A 23445-nucleotide genomic window follows, 5' to 3' on the forward strand; every position below is an offset into this window, starting at 1 on the left:
CATGTATGAACACGAACAATATGAAGTAGATTTCTTTTCTTTTTATCTCTGTCATTCCTACTGATATACATCATTATTCGAAAGCATTGGGAAGCATGTGTTATTGTCATGCACTTTCTTTAAAATCACACTTGTTGTTGTAGTTTTTCTTGAAAATCATTTGAATGAACTTACGCATGTTTCAGTAAAGAAACTACAATTACAACAGACGACAATGATAATGTGTAACAATAATTGTATGCTACGAATATAAAGATGAAGGGGGAGTATAACCTGCTTCTCCATTCAGAAAAATGGTGAGAGAGAAAAAGGGAGGGGAGATGGGGAGAGGAAGGTAGGTTGCATATTATGCCATATCTCGATTTTCTGCCTGGTTATTATTGTCTGCCAATTATTTGCCACTTTTGCTTCCTCTGCTGTGCTTACCTGTGCTTCCCAGGGGATGCTCTGACCGCGCACAGCGGATCTCCCTTCAGCACTGCGGATCGATTCAACGACCCCAACGTAGACGTCTCTTGCACCTCTGCGACAGGTGGATGGTGGTATAATGGGTGTGGCCAGTCCAATCTCAATGGTGTCTACGAAGGAGGATCTCAGAATGCAGGGGACCTGTTTTGGAGAACATGGCCCACAGGCAGCCAGCCACTCACGTTTGTGGAGATGAAAGTCAAGCCGGTATAAAACGTCTGAGTTGAGTAGAAATGCTTGTGTGAGGTAAAGCTACTGGAGACCAGAATGAATTTATCCAATTGCTATGACACACCCTAATCTGAAATAGTTAAGCCTAGTTGTAGAGTATGACATATAAGGTTGGTCTGCATGGCATCGATGATGAGTGTAGATAAGATTTACTCTCTGGTTATTATCCTTCTTTGTGCAAATGATTTTTGTTACTTTGAAATGATTTTGTATGATGATAGATAGATAGAGAAAATAAATGAAAGGTAAGACAAATAAACGTGATAAGAACAATTTAATCTAAAGCTTTCTCCCCTTCCAAAAAAAAAAAAACCACGATGTCACACAGTATGAAGCAAAATGTGAAATATTTTCACGCTGTTAATTTCGAGCGTTTTAACATAGTGCACACTTTGTTCACATCAATCCACAGAGTGAAACGGATGATTACTCTGTGAACTCTTCACGAGAAACCACACGAAAGTGTGATATCATTGTCACACCCTTCAATTCGACTCTGTGAGCACATTATGAAAACACTATGGAATATCGTGTGTGTTTTTTTTTTTCCAGCAGGCTTCTTACAATCTTGACATTTTTGTCGAAAATTTGTCTGGATAGTTCCCATCAAAGACAAACATGACGGAAAATGATCAACGGACTTAACAAGAATCAATTGGACAGAGGTACTGATTTCTTAAACAGAGTATTTTAAGGATTAGTATTACATTGTCATCAGTTTGCTATCAAAGTATTATGGAAGGAAATAATCACAATGTTCTCGAACACAAATGTCATTTCTATATGTGTGGTGAATCTATTCACAGTAGACTATTGGGAAAAGACAACGTATCTTACACACTTGTGTCTTACAATGATGTGTGGTACTGGCGTTGTATTCTTCAGGTGAAAATAATATGTAAACTTTCACGAAAAAATCATTGGGTAAAATGCCGTACGACCCGACTTTGCTTGAGAAATCAAAATAGTTCAAAAAATTCAACCCAGTCTATCGTTTTTATGTCTGTATGTTTTCTGAAAGAGTCATTGTTCTTCTGGATATTAGTTTTGATATTAGGTATGTCATACCCCATAACAGAGGGTGAAAATAGAAGAAAAAATAAAAATAGACCCTATTACTTCTTCAAGGCCTTTTTTTCTCAAGGAACGCTTTGCACAATTTGTACTTCCTTCCAGTCACTTGGACAGGTTAGAAAGGTCCATTTGAATTGAGTTATGAATTATTTCAATTAAAGCGTATAAAGTGTGCTCTTTCAGAGTCTGCCCTCAACTATGACAATCCTTGTCTGGCCATTTTTTGCTGGTTCTGTGATGCATTGTCACATAATTTTCATCTTAGATAGACTGAATAGAGGTTTTTATTCACGTCATTAGCAAAAAAGGAAAAAACCCAAAACAAAACAAACAAAAAAGTATATATCATCAAGCAAAATGTATGTAATCAGTAGACAGTGCAATAGACACGTCACCAAGCATGTAAGTGATACCTATGACATTATCACTTTTTTCCCGTATTTTTCGGTGATATTTGGATTAGCCTTGCTTCTTTTACGCAACTCATCTGCGCCTTTCTCTATGAAATTTGTGCGTGTTGTAACTCATATTTCAAGAAGAAAAAAGGGATAGATTGTCTTCTTGGATGGTGATCATTGCAGCTTGTCACTGGACAAAGTTTTTTGCAGTCAAAGACCACTTTAAAAAGGATTGAATTTTGCTATTTCTTAATGCATCGGAAAGGTATGCTGATATATAACATATAATTTTTATGTTAGTGTAACATACAAAACATGTAAAACTGCGACTATTGAATTGGGAGGGATTAACGAAGACATCAGTTCTGCTTTCAATTCATCGTGACCGTGCTGTTGTTGCTGTTATTCTTGTTGTTGTCGTTGTTGTTGAGTTTACTCTGATCTAAGTTATTGACACATACTTCAAATTACACTATATTTCTGACAAGAAATGGTAATTGATAAAGTAATGAAAACGCTTTATTATTTTAGACTTCTGTAGTTTGTTTTATGAATTTATTACAGCTGAAGAATTGTGTGAAATAGATTTCGTTACAAAAGCATTCTTTTTTTAATGTGCCTTGTAATTTAAACAGTAAAAATTTTGGAGTGCTGTTAGCATTCGAGACGATCATGCCCGATATGAAAACTAGAATTTCGTGTTGGGAACTAATGTAGTTCTTTATGAATTTTCGATAAACTTGCAGTTTGGGATCTGTACACTCGCACCTGTTCATGTACTGCACTGTGCATGAGGTCATGTAGCCCTCTGGCACCGTTGTACATATATCTTGCGTGGCAATGGGCTGTGTAACTGTGTTGGCGGTTTTTATGCCTCCGCCACGAAGTGGTGCCGGAGGCATGTTTTCGGGTTGTCCGTCCGTCCGTACGTACGTCCGTCCGCTTTCGTTTACGCGATAACTTGAGTAATATCGACTTGAATTATACCAAACTTGGTCCAAGTATAAAGTATGATGGGGCAATTAGTTGATTAGATTTTGGGTGAAATCCGCCAAAGGTCAAAGGTCAAGGTCAAATCATGAAATTGTATCCTTTTACGCGATAACTCAAGACTGGATCTAGCAAATTTCACCAAACTTTGTCGGAGGATGATGTACGATGGGACAATTACTTGATTAGTTTTTTTAGTGAAATCGGACTGAGGTCAAAGGTCAAAGATCAAGGTCAAATCCTGAAATTTGTCTGTTTACGTGATAACTCAAAACTGGATGAAGCAGCCTTCACCAAACTTTCTCCAAGGACGATGTATGATGGGACAATTAGTTGAGTAGATTTTAGTGACATTGGCAAGAGGTCAAAGGTCAAAAGGTCAAGGTCAAATGCTAAAAATGTTGCTATTTCCCCAATATCTATGCAATGCCCTAAGGTATTTTCTTGAAACTTGGTGTAGACATGTACTACTGCATAAAGATTCTCCAGAGAGAGTTTCATGTCATAAGGTCAAAGGTCAAAAGGTCAAAGGTTCGGTGAAAATGTTGTAATATCACTTTTCTCACAAATGGTTCAATGTATCTTCATGGAACTTGGTACATACGCATGTACTGACTGGCAGAGATTATCTAGGGAATTTAGGGGTCATAGGTCGATAGTCACGGGGTCAAATGTCAAGGTCAACTCCTCAATAGTTTACTATTTCCCTCATACACTAGTATATGAAATGCTTGCATTATTAGTTTTCAAACTTAATATATACATGTATTACCTAATGGAGATTCCCCAGAAAATTTCCAGGAAGAATGTCAAAGGTCAAAGGTTAAGGGTCAAAGGTCAGGTTTCAATGCCCCCCCCCCAAAAAAAAAATGTATATATATATATATATATATATATTGCACTGTAATTACACTCTTTCTTCATACCTTGGAAATTACTCAATGCATAAACTTATAAAAGGGTCCGTCAGAATTCAAGTGAAAATTCTCAATTCCCCAAATATGTGTACCTGCACTCTTCGACAATTACATGTATAGCAAACCCAGTTCAAGGAAAGTGAACATTCAAGTCATTTCTGACAAACCTGTCATATCAATATTTTGCCAGTTATGTGAAACTGTCATGGATCACACATTGTGAAGACATTGTACTATACACCTATGGGGAGAATCATGCGTTATGGCGGAGGCATCAGTCGCCATAGCGACATTTCTAGTTTTATTAGTTACAATATCATTTGGCAGAGTTTCTTTTTGGACACAGAGAATTGTGTTCTTCATAAATGCATTTTGTATTAGGTAGTACAGTATGAGAAAGACATTTATTTCTTTGGCATTTTGAACATTTGTTACAAGTTCACTGAATTTGATGTAATGACAGACGTCAGGTGAAATTTATTTGGACTAAGCTCGTGACAGCTAGTTGAAATTTAACTGTAAGAAGCAATGGGAGAAATTTGGAAAAGGTTGCATTCACAAAAATGATGGGAATAGGGAAATTTAGATAAGTATTTGAAGTGTGATTTTTTTTAACTTTTCGATGATTCATTATAAATACAGGTGGAGGGCGTTTTAGTATGAGTATGGAATTGAAGATGGCGGCTCTTGTATGAGGAAAATAATTCAAAATGGCGGCGTCCATGAATTGATGTGTATTACTAGTATAGTTGTTGTCCGAGGATGAGGGACCGTACCATACTTTAAAAGAGCAGAATGCTACCGTGACTTAGGGTAGACATGAATTTGTCATTAGTTACTTTTAGTCATGATTGTTTAATTAGCACATTTTAACTAATATGGTGAAGTTTTAGGAAAATTCGTGGTGGTTGATAGGTGAGCTTTAATAGTTTCTTGTATTAAGTGAACAAAAAAATTAGATATGCATTAAAGTAACTATTGGTGTGCATGGTTCGCGATAGTCGCTATGAGGAAATGATTGAATTGTTCATTCTAGCGCATGTTTAGAATCTGAAGAGTTTGTTTGCAAACAAACCGATAAGTCCATTTTTGAAGATTTTGAAGTACGATCTCTGTCATAACGTACAAAATAATACCTTTTAAATGATGGTCACTACATGGATCATAAAGGTATATTTTTGAAGTTATGGTCAAAAGAAGTAAAAATTCTCTCATTATTCTCTTTATTTTTCTTGACCTTTAATCGTATATATCTCCATTTGACAAATATGGACTTATCGGTTTTTGCAAACAAACTCTTCATATGATACATGCGACCAGAGAATACCATACTAGTTCATGTATCGGACGATGATGAGTCGTATGGATATCCCTACCAATGCCTACAAAGTATGGGTATTCAAGGACATGTGTGAATACTGAGTCCATGAGTTTAGTGACAGTTTATTGTACATGTTGTTTTTGCATTGCACTATCTAATAAGTATGAATAATTCTATTGTGAAACAGCACTTTAAATTTGTCCATAATATTGAGCTAAGAAATGAAGCACTGTTAATGAGATGTAGAGCATAATCTTAATGCTATGCAATGAACATACTAAATGTACCGCGATGATTTTTTCATGTTTTCTTTATTTTTTTTTGTCAGTGTTTCTTGACTTTGTGACCTTGTTTATCAATAAATTTAAATAAATCACAATCCTGCGTCCAGTCATTTATTTGAATTCTGGGGTCAATCACTATATCTTCACAACCCCTTCCCACTCTTCTACGATATTTCCTTGTCCTGTATAAAGATATTCAAATTCAAATTCAAATTCAAGTTTATTCCGTTTTTCGACAATAAAAAAATAACATAACATGCATCACTCTTTCTTCAGTGATAAAAATCGTATAAAAAAACAAACAAAGTGAGTTTAACAGAGTAAAACAGTACTTGTATACTTGTAGTAAAGATACATTACAATGCCTGAAGTAAATTGAAATAAAGTGGAATATCAACGTACACAAGGCGAAAAACGGAGGGACCCACTAAAAAGACGAAGCTTGTAGAGTGTGGGCCCCTCGGGAGAGAAAGAATCAGTGAAAATATTTGTAACAATTATCGGCATGTCTGAAGCAACAACAGCGAAAATATTTGTAACAGCAGAAAAAGAAAAAAAAAACTAGAGAGAAAAAAAATGTTTAAAAACATTGACTAAATAGAAATAGAAATGGAAGCCCATAAAGAGTCAGACAGAACAGGAAAAAACACATAATGACAACATTAACATATAAACGGACATAAAGCGACAATGGGACATCGACGAGGCTATAGTTAAACGCAAAAGACAGGCTACGACAGGAAGCAAGACTAGCACAACGGAGATAACGGAGGGTTGGACGGTGGAAAACAAAAACAAGACAGAAACAAGACCAGACGGAAAAAAAACTCCCTCGTTATATAAGCGTATAGAGTGCAGATCCCGAGGAAAAATCCATCAACTGCATGACTAACTTAACCCAAAACTTTATTCACGAACTTGGCGGTGGTCAGCCAGTACGAGCGACAATGTGTAAACAACTATGCGGATTTTATAAAAAGGGTATCAAAATGAATAACGTGTAAAACTAATCCGATTCATGGCAAATGTTATTGTAAAGTTGCAAAAGAAAAGCTTTTAATTTCCGTTTAAATGAATACAAAGAGGGAGCTGTTTTTATATCGTGGTTCAGATAATAATTCCAATAGTTTGGACCAGTGTAGATAAATTAATTTTTCTTTAAAATTGTTCGGAAAAAGGTAAATGAAATTCATTTGAACGTCGGGTGGGGTACACACAGAGAAATTACGGTTCTAATTTGCACCCTACAGGGTGCATATCGTTGTAACACCAGCGGCTCCATTTAGGGTTCTATTTTTTGGGGTGCTTATTTAGCACCCTATATTTAACACCATATATGGTGCATATTTGCACCCCTCCATTGGGTTCCCTTTCTGCACCCAATAGGGTTCATATCGTTGTAACACCAGCGGCTCCATTTAGGGTTCTATTTTTGGGGGTGCTTATTTAGCACCCTATATTCAACACCATATCTGGTGCATATTTGCACCCCTCCATTGGGTTCCCTTTCTGCACCCCATATGGTGAACAAAAATTCAGGTGCAAATTTGCTCCCTTTCTGGTTCATATCGTTGTAACACCAGCGGCTCCATTTAGGGTTCTATTTTGGGGGGTTCTTATTTAGCACCCTATATTCAACATCCTATAAGGTGCAAATATGGACCTCTATACAGGGTTCCCTTTCTGCACCTCATACCTGCACCCATTATGGTTCATATTGTTATTGTTGTAATTTTGCACCCTATGGGGTGATAAAGTCACCGCAATATAGGATGCAATACAATTTGCACACGTCTCTATATAGGGTTACCTTTCTGCACCCCATATGGTGAAAATTATAACCTTTTTTTTAAACCAAAATAATTATATACTGGATGCCTTCACTGACTTCATAAACAATTACCTAATGTCTACTGGATGCCTTCACTGACTTCACAAACAATTACCTAAGGCAACACTCCAGACATGACGCAAAATAGCATGCATAGATTTACACACAGTTTCTCAGTCAATTAAATCCACAATCTTTCGAAATATGAAGTCAGAGACTTCAATTCAACAACAAATAGAACATAAACATGATGAATACAGTGCATACTTACATATAAATTATTAACATTTTAATATATGTCTCATGGAAGAGGGACAAGTTAACAGCGATTTTCTTTTTCATGGTTTACTTTAAAGTGAACATCAAATATACATTGTATTTCTACAAATTCTAATACGAGATGCATATTTTGTCATAAAAAGGGCAATGTAAATCAAAAATGTATGAAATTTGGTCAGTACATTGAAAAAGAAATAAATAATCGTTCTTTCCATCAAATGATTACTTTTTCTTCTTTTAAAGGAAGTTACCACATTGACAAAAAGCACTAATTCTTTTTATTTAAAAAATCCCTGAAGCTTGTGCAGAGTAATAGTAAACTATGTGACAAATATCTTTCACATTGTCCTTCTACTTCTAGAATGGATCATAGATATGTACCTTGAATTTACCGGCACATCTTACGGTAATCAAAAGCACCTTTATGACGCTCTTAGACATTAACAGCGATATGTCAACTCTGATTTCTCGTACACAAGTTATTGCCAAAACAATGAAGGGTATGGCAAAGTTCTGTCATATATATTTGAAACTCACTACTTGTACTGACATATTCCATCCAATTCCAAACTTGAGAGCTAGCGAATGTGCCCCATTATACAGTTAGTATACTTCACGTTTTGTTTTTCATATACAATTACACCAATGATAAGAAAGGTGAAAAAAAGAATCAAAAATGAAGAATGCACATCTAAATTTGGTTACTTTTTTATGCACACAGCTAAAGATATGTCCCAGTTATAAATCTTGGGCAGAATAGCACATCTGAAAACACTTTGCATTGCATCAAATTAACATTAACAATTCCACAGAAAATGTTACCTCAGACAGGGAAAATAAAGTTAACCAATCAGTGGTATGACAAACTGGACATAAAGAGGAAGGAATATGTCTTGTGAGACAAGTTTAATTTTTTTTTTGACACATTGTTGTTTTTTTCAAGCGATGGAAACAAGAAGCACATTGTACTCAGTAGACCATAAATATAATTACAAAATGTATGCAGTTTAGCCCCAACATTCAAAATATTGTAAAGAGCAGTCGATTTTTCACATTCATAAAGCAGGTATTGGTATTGGCACCATCACAAGCATAATGATCAGAAGCAAAATATATTATTATTACTATCATCATCATTATTATTACTATTATTATTATTATTATTATCATTATCATTATTACTACATGTATTACCATCAATATTTTACAGAGATTTATGATCATGCATGAGAAATACCTCAAGTGTTGATGTTACAGTCTCACAACTCTTCCAATCATTTTAACACTTAATTTTCACCAAACCTTACACAAATATATCAGCACTTTATACAACCTACTTAAAGAAAGCTTAAAATTATAATCAGAGTTAGAGGGCAAGTCCACCTTCATATAGACCTACATGTGGATTGAGTGAATGCGCAGCAATAAGCCAGTCCGGAGATAGCTCATGTGCACATAGGTACAACTGACCTTTCATTTTTCTCAGTTGGTTAGGCACTTCACTCAATTCAAAGTGACATAATGCAGCAGCTTGCCCACCATAGCCATTTATGGAACTCATATTCAAACAAAGAATGAACCTAACCAGTGTAGATGAAGTGACCAGTATGGTTCGTCAATCAACACTTCTATTTTATCAAGTGCTGTTTTGAATATGTTAACAAACTTTTTTTGTGTGTTAACATTGCCAAATACCAGGCTTGCTGTCAAGTGGATGTACTGGCAGGCACCATTTATAAGGATTCCATGAATAATCCTAGCATTACAGATGCTTATCTCAGTGAAATTAAAAAACCAACATGTCTCTCGGTACAAATAACCTTTTTCCGCACATGCTCAAACTGGTACCCCGAACTGGCTTATACTATTAGAACACATCAGTAAAAAAAAAATGAAAAGCGGACATTCAGTTCAAAAGTTAATAATCTTTAAATCATTTGTGCAGTCGCAGCAGAGTGAGAAGAGTTTATGATGTCACATGCGTAGAACAATTCAAGGAAAACCTAAAGAGAATTTCACAATTTTTTTCTTTTAGGAAAAACATGCACATTTCCTCAACAAGTCACTGACGTATGTAAGGGCAATGATAATAGCTTCTGCCTTCTTAAAGAGTGAAGTCCAGTGTTCTTTTATATGCAAAAAAAAAAGTAGATATTATTATGATATGTTGAGTTTTCTCAGGTTTTGGAACAAACTCTATTTTTCAATCCTTATATACATAAAGGGTTTGTGAGAAAATCATGCTTTTGTCAAGTGTCACAAAGCTACTCCACTTATGACATTGCATTGCCAGAGATTGCCCAAAATTGACATACATTGTGTGGCTGTCTACTACAAAAAACAGCAGGCGACTTATTTTTTTTTTTGTTCCCAACTTAAACAATAAATTCAAAGTGTGCATGTGTTATTGAAGCACTGAGGCTATCGATGGTGAAGAAATATCTAATATATGAACAATACAAACTAACCCCATCTAGTATGAAATATAATGGAAAGCATAATTTGAGTATTTCATATCCATTAGCAGATTCATATTTTCATCCATAATCCACCCCCCCCCCCCCCAAAAAAAAAGATAAAAGTGAATAGAAGTCAAGTTCTCTTTAGGTTGTGTTTAAATTTGTAATTTGCAAGTTCGTTCTCTTGTATTTTTCTATTATATATTTCTTTAGAGTATTCTTGTAAATATTCAAGCCCAGTGCATTCTAAAAAAGGGAATAACCTGACAACAGTTTAGAAGACAGAATAAATAGTTATCGTTATCTATGAAATTAGACATTGTCACATATATTTTGCAAAAAAAAAATGCTAATCTTCATTTCATGGAGTGGCTTCATGCTCACCCTCGGCTAAAAACAGGGAGGTGATTACTTTCTGGATTAAAATGGAAAGATGTTTCTAGAGCCGTGGTGTTTAGCAATTCTAATGGGGGGGGGGGGGGGGGATTCAATGTGACCCGTCTCAAATTTTATATGGTTTATACATACATGACATAGCCTATGACATAGGAGTCTCATTATTATGCCTCCGCCCTGAATGGTGCCAGAGGCATATGTTTTCAGGTTGCCTGTCTGTCTCCCGGTCTGTGCGGATGTATCTACGGAAAAATTGATGAGCTTTCATCAAACCTGGTTCAGGGATACTACATGATGCTGATGATCTTATTGGCTTTTGGACTATATCTGCTAAAAGTCAAAGAAAATTTGAAAATAACGTTTTTGCTACTTCTCTAGTCGGGGAAATCGGTGTACTCGTGTGTACTGGTTGGTTGGCGCATTCAGTTGGGTACAGCAAGGTTTCATCCTCTGCTTTCACAGGAAAGCCGACTCCCAACTTCTTGTTCTCGTAGTCAAGGTATATCTGCTCCTCTGCTTCAGCAACCTGCAGCTTGGTCTTCATAGCTAATCTCATCTTACGCTGCATAAGTCGAAACTCCTCGAGCTCTAGTTTTTGATGCGTTTCTTTGGCACCTGCTTCAGCTGCCAAATAGTATGCCCTTCTGGCCATCACTCTCAGAAGGACTGGCATGGCTTCCACACTGACTCAACGGGGAACCAGGATTGACATCCTGAACATCTTCCATCTCCAGCTCTGGCATCTTATATGACTCACCAGTCTCTCGAGTTTGACCTGCATCACTCATCCTGAAGACCATTATTGAACTTTATACATAGTGAACTCGATGATAAATAATCAATCAAACACAGGTCCCTTTGGCCCAGTATGAGACCAAGCTAACACCATGCATCAGCATGGATCAGCAAGGTTCAACCTGTAATTGAATAAAACAAAGTTCAACATAAATCAATATTGGAATATCTACCTGCTAAAGTATGGGATCAAGTAGTTGTACTTCTGAAGTGATTTACCGTTTACATACCTTGTTTGTGTGACTTATTTTATGTCATGTCTAGCACATGCAACTTCTCCAGTAGATGTTATCTAAATTCACATATCGTGTATCATTGCTTATGCTCTGTGACTATGGCATTGCTAATTTATAACACACATTCTATTTTCATTGATAGACAACAAGGAGTCAAGGCCAACCTAAATTTTCTGACTTCAATCTTCATACATGTCTTAAATTCTCCTAAATGAACCAGGAACGCTATTTTTCTTCATTAGGCACATCATACATGCCTACATCGTTCTTCGTGTCAACTTCACAGAAACCAATATCCAACTGAGCCTCAACTCGGCTCAAACGTAATAATTCCCATTAACGAAAATGATGCGACTTTATCCGGTCACCTATTTACGTACGTACCTTGGTAACTGCGTCCAGCAGCCCCATACGCATAGCGTAATTACGCTATGCGTATGGGGCTGTTGGTCGTAGTTAGTACCTTGGTTGAGGCTTTCCGTATTACCGTGCACTTTCATTGACTTATTCGCTATGCTTTACTGTATGTATGATCACACTTCTGACATGTTAGTACACATGTACCTCGATACAACTCTTTCGCATCAGTTTTCACCACTCAGCATTCGATTAGCATAATTCACACATATCATCATCGATTACTGTGAAAGATTTTCAACGGAATTACAGTACAACTATCTACTCACAACGTTTGGCTCATCAAAAAGATTAATTCATCATCCCAACCTCACGGTCGTCTATCCATTTCAAACGAGGAACGTCAGTAGTATGCACGTACGTACGTATACCGCGCGACCAACGGCGTGGCGTGCGCATGCGATTTTAGCTTTGCCATTGACCAAGTGCTCAACGGTCCACGCGTGCACGCATAATACGTGTACTCTATGATAACGTCATTGAAATGATATTCTTGATCCCGGTGAGAGAAGAAAAAACAAATGTTTGATTCAAGTAGTAATTTTTTTTAGTACAGTAGGCCTATTACTGATGACACTGTTACTCTTTAACAACGTGTAGTTATATTTTCAAATAAAAATATACGATAATATCCAAAAATAGTGTGGCATTTCAAGCAAACACCATTCAACACCCACATGTCAGCTTTCGGGAAAGACTATGGAATGGTTCCAAATTCGAACCCTTAAGACTTGGCTCCCTTTAGGGTTCGGATTTGCACCCCTACATCCATCCCGAACCCTATAAGGTGCCTTTTAGTTAGATTTGCTCGTAGGGTGAAAATAAGAACCCTAATAGAACCCTAATTTCTCTGTGTGTATATCGTTTATCGTTTACACGGGAACCAGAAAATATCTTGATTTTGGTATTCATCATCCTCTGTGACCAGACACTAAATTCTCCAATTTATTGAATATGTGCCCTTCGGGCTCAAAGTTGAGCCAGACTGTCATAAAGATGACTTGAACTTGAACCCCCTCCCTCCCCCCCCCCCACACACACAAAGACAACAACAAAAGTTTTACGAAATGGACTTTAGCAAGGATCCAACTGTAGACCTGCTAAAGTAAAATAGCAAGTTCTAAAATATTCTCAGTTTACACTATGGTTAACCTTATTAAATTCTAAAATTTGTAGAATTTTCAGTGATTCTCTTTTGCAACACTGATCTGCCTTGCCCATAGTATGTTTGCATTATTTTCTATGGGATTGGCATGTACCCATTAATACAGGGTCATAAGACATGATCTCTTCTGTCACACTGTGTGTTTACTGTGTGTTTACAGATTTATTACTACGTGTACCAAGTGTAAAATTTACACTGTGGACACACTGTGGGGCACTACGTTTGCACTGTCAACATGTTCCAAATTGAAATTCAAACTATATTATTTATGTGTGTGTGTGTGTGTGTGTATTTTAAGATGGGTTGTTGGCAACTCATCAACCATAGGCACTCTATTTACAAATCAAGAGTCTTAGCCATATGCACAAAAGTGCGAAACAAGACCAAGAAAGAAAATGCATAAATGGATAATGTGGTTTAGGTAATAAACCAACCTGCTCGGCATTTGCTTGTTTTTTTTTAGTTTCATTTTGATGGGGTCCAACACGTTCTCAGGTATCAGAAACTTTTTTTTTCACTCTCTCATTTAATTTAGTATCTTTAGTATCTTTGATTTCTGTTCAATACACAAAGTATCAAAAGGTCTGTAGCAACAATGAAGTGATATAGGGCCTATTGCTTGTGAGATATGTTTAAACACGCCTAATATCATAACCTTTTCAATATAAGCCACCTCTACGTGGTCCTATTCTCCACAGGCAATGATGTACTTAATTCATATTCATTAGTGTTTGAAATGGAATTTCATACTTTGACTTTGATCTTTTACATTCTTGCTTTTTTAGCCATTTCAATTTTATATTTATGAATAAATAAAAGAGCCTGTCAACGAGACTAGTTCGAAAGGAGATGGACGGGTATTTCCCTCCACTGGAATTTTTCCCAAACTGATTCGGCGCATGCGTCTTGAGGAGAAACGCTGTACGTCAATTCACAATAAAAGCTGGTGACCCACATGCAGCATAGGCGCAAGCACAAACCTACTATATAAGACAGTGAACTTGCTCGGTTGTAGTGTAGAAACAGACGCATTTTAAATCGTATCATTTCGTGCCGAAGTTGTTTGATGACTGATTGTGTGGCAAGGCGAAGAGCAGGCAAGGATATTTTGTCCGGTGTCATGGATGGCCGGAAGGATATAATAGTACACCAAGTCCTGTAAATGTATCACAAACAACTGTGTTTATTACGTACAACGCACGGGAAGGAACAGCAGTGAACTTGACTGTGTACTTCGCATGCAAAGGACGCGGTGCAGTGCGTCGGCATAGAAAGATGTGATGTGTATAACAATGAGCAGGCATTCAACTGACTTAGGTCTACCTGAAAATCAATGGCAACATTGGAACAGTTGTATGCAGAACTAGTACTAATAACGTTGGTTTTGAGAAAGTGTTGGGAGTAGATGTCGAAAGCTGCCTCATTAGAAAGAGAGCCTGTTTTTCCTGCATGTCTGGCCGTCCTAGCGGTCCCACACATGTGCGATGATATTAACTGGTTAACCGGAGGTATACTGTACAGAGGCATACAGTCATGGCCGAGTTGAGGATGACGACGGCTCGTGTGGAAGCTGCGCTGTGTGACGTACAGGCCTAATCACAGCTAATCATTCAGGATAAAAACTGGTAGCGTTATCTGAGAAGGTAAATGCAAGCCATGAAGGAAGAGAGAAAAGAGCCTGGGCTTATCACGTCTGATACGTAAGTGGTTTAAAATTATGTTTGTTTGTTGATTTGCTTGTTTGTCGACCTATATTTTTCTTTTCTTTTCTATGATTGGGACCGTTGGGACCTATATTACAGGGAGAAGAACATAAACATTGAAAGGTACTTCCCCTGAACCTCTAGCACCCTATAATATAATTAGCACATACGGCTCGAGTGTGGTATATATATTATATAACCAAGGGTTACCGGGTATGAGGTCATATTCAAATGCTGACGTAGAGAGGGGCATGGTTCCCCGCTTCACCAATTCCCATCCCACTCCAGAATACTTTCGAATATGGAATAAAGACCAACACATTTTTTTTTGCCCTTTGTTTTAACCGATCGAGAATGTTCCTTGTGACTGCACGCGCAAGGAAGTTGATGTCATCACCGCAACAAGTATCACAAAGAAAAATTATTCGAAATCTACCATTTTATTTTTTTCATGTCATACCTAGTCTGACTTCCATATAATCTGCCTCTGCTGCTTTTTACTTTGCCGTCCAATGTATTTTATACACGGCGAGAGAAGTCTAGCTGAGCTGAGAAATGGTCCTGCTCGGCAAATGGGTCTGGAAATGAGACTATATCATACCATGTGATTGCGCATGATATCATAGTTCCTCTTTATGAACATAAGTGAAACTTTTGGTGTTTGAACTGTCTAAATTTAGGTCTGACTGTAAGGAAAGATGTTCGTACCCTGCTGCGTATCTTTCAAAGTAGCTCTTTTCCCTTAAAGAGATTAAAAACATGGTGTATTTTGACCTCACCTTATTACTGCAGTGTCTATACGGTTTCATACATCCATACATTTATAACAATCGAACAGTTGTCAATGAAACATTAAAGGTACTATTTACCATTGGGAACAGTGATTAAAAATATTAGACTTATAACATTTCATCCATATGACTATTGTGTCGATCAGCTGTATCACAAAATATCCTACCATATAATTTCTTTTTCAATACAATGTATATCCAAAACAAATATATGAGGAGATATCACTATGTACTCACTGAACCATAACTGTAGACTGTAAGACCGATGCATGATGACCGGACGTGATGACAACGTATAGCATAATGGTACAAGGCACTGTCTTTTCTAGTATTACATAGTATATTAGGAAACATCAAGCCTTAGAAATACGTCTTCATTATTTTTCGGGATCATCTAGCTCAGAACTTTTTTCTAAATAAATCTACATCATGTTTTCTAGTTTGTGTATAACTACATTGGCTTTTCTTGGACAAGTGACCATAATAAAAAAAGGTGACAAATATGATTTACAACTATAAAGTATGTCCTCAATAACTCATAAATACGATGTGGTCCTATCGTGAGGAGGTTTGGTTGTATCGTTTAAAATGCTGAAATTTTAATAGCTGAGTGTATAGTTCAGGATTATGTACGTCTTGAGTCTCTCATGTTCATAACTTTTAGACACCAATAGATGTATTAGCATGGCACATGTACATTGAGCCAGCCTACGTCATAGACTACACTTTCCGTTATTGATAAACACTCATATCCAAATCCGTCTTTCCGTGATGGGTCAGTGTCAGATTTCATTGAAATAATGGATGTGACCAAATTGCTTCCTGTCAATCGGGGAAATGAGCAAAGAAAAAAAATATCGTTGTGACTAGAATACAGGCTTATGTCTTCTGTGTAACGTGTTTTTGAATAATATTATTGATTATTCTAATGTACAAAACATTGCCTTAAATATATGCTGAAACTTACCCAAAAAAAGTTACCCAAAAGTTATTAGAGTTGAAAGTGAAGAGTGTGTACAAGGTTTTTCAAAAGTGAAAAAGGGACTCTAAAGACACACCTAATCATACTATTTTATTTACAAAAAATCGAGATAAACTGCTAAAAAAACACACTTCCCGCCCATTTTATAACCCTAAATTTTGGCATAATGTAAAAGAAGACTTGCTCTTTCAGAAGATATGAAAAAAGTCAAGATCGGCTAGGTTGACCCATACTTTTACTTATTTTCAGTCTTCACACAATATCAGTGTGTGCGACTTTTTGTTTGTTTTGTGATGCACGGATATAATGCAAAGCACAATGCATCTCGTACCTTAAAAATCAATATGGCGATTCTGACATCATGAATAAACTTGTAGCATGTGATAATACTACATCATTTTGCGATGATGTAACATAAGATTTAAAAAGAAAAAGGAATTACTCAGCGCCGTCAGAGGAAAAAACATGTTATTTATCAGCTGGCTCCTCCATGTTACTTTATCGTGCAATTTCATTTTTTTCTCTCTCTCTCTCAAAGTGTCATATCTATTTTTCTGGGGGCTTTTTTGTATAAAGTGATGCAATGTAATGCTATGATTTCATCTTTGTTCTTTGCATTTCAATGTGAATTTTGAAAAAAAAGATGAAATGAAAAATAAAATGAATGCCCATCAGCGTTGATATAAATTGCTATCAAAAAGCACAATCATACAGACCTACATGCTAGGGTTCAAGGGTTTAACCCTATTAAGCCCAAGCTATTTTGACCTCTCGCAGGCCCAAGGGGGGGGGGCACATTGTGCCCCCCCCCCCCACATAACTTTTTTATTATTTGCTGTATCATCGTCATATTTGGCACGTGGGTAGAGTAACTCATACTCTACATGAATTTGAATTTTCACAAGGTCACCCATGGAGGGCGCTATTTACAAAAATATAAAGAAATACATAGGAAATATGCTAAAAACATGATATTTCGGTATAATTTCTTTATCCCCATTATATATGTCTTATTATAGACCAATTATTTTCATATTTGCCACAAATGATAAGCAAGTGGAATTCTATTATTTGTTATGTTTGAAATTTCTCAAGGTCACCACATGGGGGCGCTATTCATATCAACATAGCGATACATTATGAGACCTGAGATGAAATGTTTGGGATGGGTACATGTATAGTTATGACATTTCATATTTGCATAATAGTGGAATTTTGAGATTGCAAATTGAAAATATGATAAAATAATGATATCAGAGGCATAACTTGGGTGAAGGAATCAAAATAACTCAAAATATAAGGGCAATCTGTAGAAAATATTATTGCTTTCAATTATCTCTATTATATCTATTGTTTTATGCCTTTGTCACATAAAATCAAAGAAATAATAAGAAAAACTTTTCAGGACCACGATTACTTCAAATTTTGCTTCTTCAACAAATTTCAGCCAAGAAACACCTATTTCATACACTATAATGCTGTAAAATGAAATGGGAACAGAAAAAAAGATGCAAAATCTGACTGACATGGTTGTCAGTTTATGGTTGCCATGGCAACCAGCAACATCAAATATAGCTAAATTATATATCAAAATGTTCGCAATAAGATTTTAGGAAAAGTCACCAAATTTGGTTGAAATCGGATTAAGGACGAAGGAGTGGCAAATGAAAATCTGGTAGGGGGGCACAATGTACCCCCCCCCCCCCCTTGGGCTTTATAGGGTTAAGACGACTTTTATTTTGATTAACATTTAGGGAATTGAGATGTCTTGTGTTTATAATAAGGCACTTAATAGTAGTCAGAATATGCATGTATAAGTATCCTGAATTAAAGCTTGTTTGTGCAAATGAACGAACACAATTGAGTACCGGTATATGAATATAAGAACGACCCAAGTCCATGGAAGATCATTTCGAGTAAACTAAAAAAAAAACTTCATATCTTTTTTTATTTGTCCAATAATATTCTATTTAACTGTGATGGGAAGGCAACATTGTATTTACAAATTAGAACATATATCATTATGACAATTAACATTTACATTAATTGTGGAGAGGCCATTTTGTGTGGTGGACTTGGGTCGTTCTTTGATTCATATACATGATATTCTGCTATAGAGATGGGAGAAGGATGAGAGAGGGCGCTATTATATGAATGTAAGAATGACCCAAGTCCTTCATTCTTACATTAATATAAGATTTAACTCATTCATTTCAGGCACTTCCGGGGGTAATTAGGATTTATCATTTACACACAAGATGAGTCCATGCATAAGCTACAATTTCCCATGTCAAACTAAATTTGGCCAAAAATTGGACTTGGGTCGTTCTTATATTCATATACTCAGTTGTTATGAGGGCACCTGATCATATATACACAACGGAATGTATTTTTGAAATGTTACTTGATAATACCTTTATCAGTTAAATTGAGATGAGGTACGTCGTTTGACACAAGACCATGTTATTGTTGCATTGTAATCAATCTATATAATTAAAGTACAAACAAGTCTTGAAAAGAAAAGAAAAAATAAATAGATTTCTATTTTTCGTAACCCACACCAGTTATCCCCTGTTTGTGTTTGTAGACATCTACCTTTTGGCTCGAATCAATTTGGTGTTTTATCCTCACCGGAACTGAAATAATAGTGAAAATAAATCTGAGCGAAAAGTAGAGCCTAATATCTAATAATATAAGTTTTCATACGAGTTTACGGGTTCTTTTCTTGATTGGAATTAATGTCTTACAGACAAGAGAATGTGCCGGGATGATTTCCTTCTGATGGGACTGAAAGGTATGTCTGCAAGAGCATTGGTACAGACTGTTCACCCTGTCATGACAGGCAAATATGGCGACAGAGGAAACACGTGACCATCAGGGAAAGGGTAACAATTTCTATTTGCAGATATCAGTTGGATTGTTTGGTTGTTGCTTTCATAACTGCTTCATTTCGTTTGTCCGATGTATTTATTCATCAGAAAAGCATTTACATTTTTTTGAAGTTGCTTTGTAAAAGATTAAGTACTCGTTTCATTGTCCTTGGTTCTTGTGAAAGCATGATTCCTTCAGATTCATGAAATGTGCTTAACACACAAAGTAGCTTACAAAGATGTAAGTTTCTTACTCTGGAACATCTCGGAGTGGGGAGGATGGGGGGTGATGGAGGAGCAGCACTGTTGCATAATGATTAAGACTCCCGACTACCGATCTGAGAACTCGAGTTCAAATCCAGCCCAGTGTTTTTTTTTTTTGTGTGTGTGTGTTTTTTGTTGTTGTTGTTGTTGATTTTTTTTTTACGTATACGATATCCCTTTTAGCCCGGTATAAAATGCACTGCATGGGTAGCTGCATAGCAACGCTGGGGTAATAAAAATGACAGGGCCCTCTGATACACGCAGTATCAACAATGAAGAAGATCTCCCGGCTAAAAATATTTTCCAAAAAAATATGTATGATGTATTATACTCATGATAATAGTTTTCAATATTATGATTCAATTCAGGGCGCTCTGTATATCCAGATTTGTGCAATATCTAGACGAGATAATTGAATAGGATTCAATTTAGTGCGGCCTGTCTCGAGATTTGTGCATTTCTATTGTTCCTTGGGAGGATGATAATTGTATATCATATACCAAATATGTTTATCACTATACTCCCTCATATGCTCTTTGGCGTGTATCTATTTACATGTTTCATATCAATGTTGATACCGCTGATTGGACAATCTGCTGTGAGCAAATCGTCAGTAATTTCGCTTAGGACTCAAATGTCACACTTCATAAAATGTGAACAGTTCCTAGCAACTATACCTGCACAGACTTTGGAAAACACTAGTTAAAACAAAATATATTTTTACCCATATGTTTTACATTCTCATTTAAAGTAAAAACAGGGGGAATGTTTTAAGTTTAACGCCGAGCTTCCTCAAAAGGTCTTTATTTTATTCAGGATTAAAAAAAAATACTAATTGACTAAAGTATACGTAGAGTAATAGCGCACAAATAGAACTACACGAAAAATTCCATTAAATCATGTGTTATAACTGACTCTTTCCTTTTTTCATAGGGAAATATTTGTTGTAATGATTGTAAAATTCGAGTGTTTGGTGCATTAAAGTAAAAACAGGGGAATGTTTTAAGTTTAATGCTGAGCTTCCTCAAAAGGTCTTTATTTTATTCAGGATTTAAAAAAAAGTACTAATTGACTAAAGTATACGTAGAGTAATAGCGCACAAATAGAACTACACGAAAAATGCCATTAAATCATGTGTTATAACTGACTCTTTCCTTTTTTTCATAGGGAAATATTTGTTGTAATGATTGTAAAATTCGAGTGTTTGGTGCATTAAAGTAAAAACAGGGGGAATGTTTTAAGTTTAATGCTGAGCTTCCTCAAAAGGTCTTTATTTTATTCAGGATTAAAAAAAATACTAATTGACTAAAGTATACGTAGAGTAATAGCGCACAAATAGAACTACACGAAAAATGCCATTAAATCATGTGTTATAACTGACTCTTTTCTTTTTTTCATAGGGAAATATTTGTTGTAATGATTGTAAAATTCGAGTGTTTGGTGCATTACCGTTATATTGTAATCATATTACGGTAATCTTCCACGTAGAATAGGTCACATAGAAGCAAAGATAAAATCGTCAAGAGGACAGTAAAAGACACTGGGCCTCCAGTATGTCTGTAATCATGCGCAAATGTTAATACATGAGAAAGAAAATAATAATCATTATTATTTAAACGCTGAGGGAGCAAATCTTGTATGATAGAGAGGATGGTTCTCAATTTGAACATTTTGTCTGGAAATAGCCTCTGTATTTGTGTTAGTTTTTAAGAAGATAACTTTCCATTTGCAACGTCTTAACTATAATGAAAGGAATGATGGCCTGATATAAAATTGGAGAACTAAACCCTAGAATGTTTCCATTATTGGCAGCAAGCGAAGATGAAGTCATCAGCGACAAAGACATCGCGGATGTCGCCGAGAGTATGGGCGTCGGAGACCTCGACCAAGTGGGACTGGCGCTGGGAATTCCCCGAGCCGAGATTGTACGACACGAAGCTACGAACTTCATGAGCGGCAGGGTGACCTGCAAGGGTACACGAGATATGCTACGTGAGTGGAGAAGTCGGACCGGTGGACCTGTCATCGGGCTTCAAAGAGCCCTGCGAACGGCTGGAGTCAAATTTGATTTTGGGCGCCCCGAGCTTGCAAGGATCCCCTCGCCCCAAGGTGTGCGTGTATATGATGTTGTTCTTTTTTTATTTTTATTTTTATTTTTGTCACAGTACATTAATTGTCTTGCACGTGCTTGCGTTTAAGATTTCTCATGAAATTATGTGTAGTTGTGCGTTCCTTTTTGTAACAGGATAATCTGTTCTCCCGATGCCAGCAAGGAAAAAAATTAATGCATAGGAAAAACAAAATCTTCCCAAAGGTATATATGCTTTTATTTGTTATCATTATCACTCTGTAATCTTCTTCTTTTTTGTGATTACAATTTTGGTTTTGCATTGTCCTGATGTTATTTTGTCTTTTAGAGTCTTTGTGCTCTCAGAAACACAAAGCGCGTATGAATGCAATTACTGTTATTATTATCACTGTGTTCTGCAAAAATCCATTTTTAATAGGAAAAGAATCAGTGACGCTCTCGGAGTCTTGCCATGAAATCACCGATGTCCTCCTGGACAACCTGTCGAAGGACATCTCGGTTGGTGACGACTTCGACGCCCTTGGGCGTGCCCTGGGCTGTACTCAGGCCGAAATCTCACGCCATCTGGCCACGAACTCGAGCTTTGGAAGGATGACAAACAGGGGAACGAAAGACATGCTGTATGCGTGGAGGAGCAGGACCAATGCGGATGCTTTCGAACTCAAGAGGGCGTTTCTAGACGCCCGGCTCGTTTCCTTGGTCGACAAATATTTCAAAGATGAAGCTCCGCCATATAACAACAACTCCTCATCAGCTCCTAGTCTTGGTAAGAAAGCAATTGTTCCTCATATTCGGGTCTTGCGATTAACCCTGTCTTGAATAACAAATTTCTAAAAAAAAAAAACACACATTTCGAAGAATCTTTTAATTACGTTATCATCTACAAGAGAAAAATCAAATATTTTAAAAGATGCTACATTCTTGCACAATGAATGCGTTGTAAGGTAGTACTGAAATCCATACATTTCATTTAACAATTTTCTTTGCCTTACAGAAACTTTAATCTCCACTTTCTCCCATCAGTAAGAATCGTTTGTACATGATACACTTACTTACACAATAGAAGTCTGCAATTGTGTGAGGAGAATAGGCTTTCCTTTTAATGAATTTCGTGCGATCAGACGTAAGTATTTTAATCATACAAAAATATGAACGTCCTCAACAAGTTTGCTTTTTATATTTAATCTGAAGCAGCCGAGACACGTTCATTTCTTTTTCAAAAATTTTTGCAAAACATCAACAGAAATAAACTGATTAAGTTATCACGATATTATACCCCATGTCTCTTCTTTGGAAAGGCTTCCTGGATACGAAGGTCACAGATACTTTGACTGTGAACGACCTGAGGCAAAGACTGGAAGACACGTACGAACATGAACATTGTCACGTCCAGTTAGTTCCCTGGAGCGAGGAAGCCTACGTTAAGCTTAACGATCTGTACATAAACATCGCCGTTTTCAAAGAGGGAAATAAGTTCGTCCCTGG

The sequence above is a fragment of the Diadema antillarum genome, unplaced genomic scaffold (assembly GCF_040938485.1).
Source record: "Diadema antillarum isolate AM-2024a unplaced genomic scaffold, OU_Dant_1.0 seq00000297_RagTag, whole genome shotgun sequence".
Taxonomy (NCBI): domain Eukaryota; kingdom Metazoa; phylum Echinodermata; class Echinoidea; order Diadematoida; family Diadematidae; genus Diadema; species Diadema antillarum.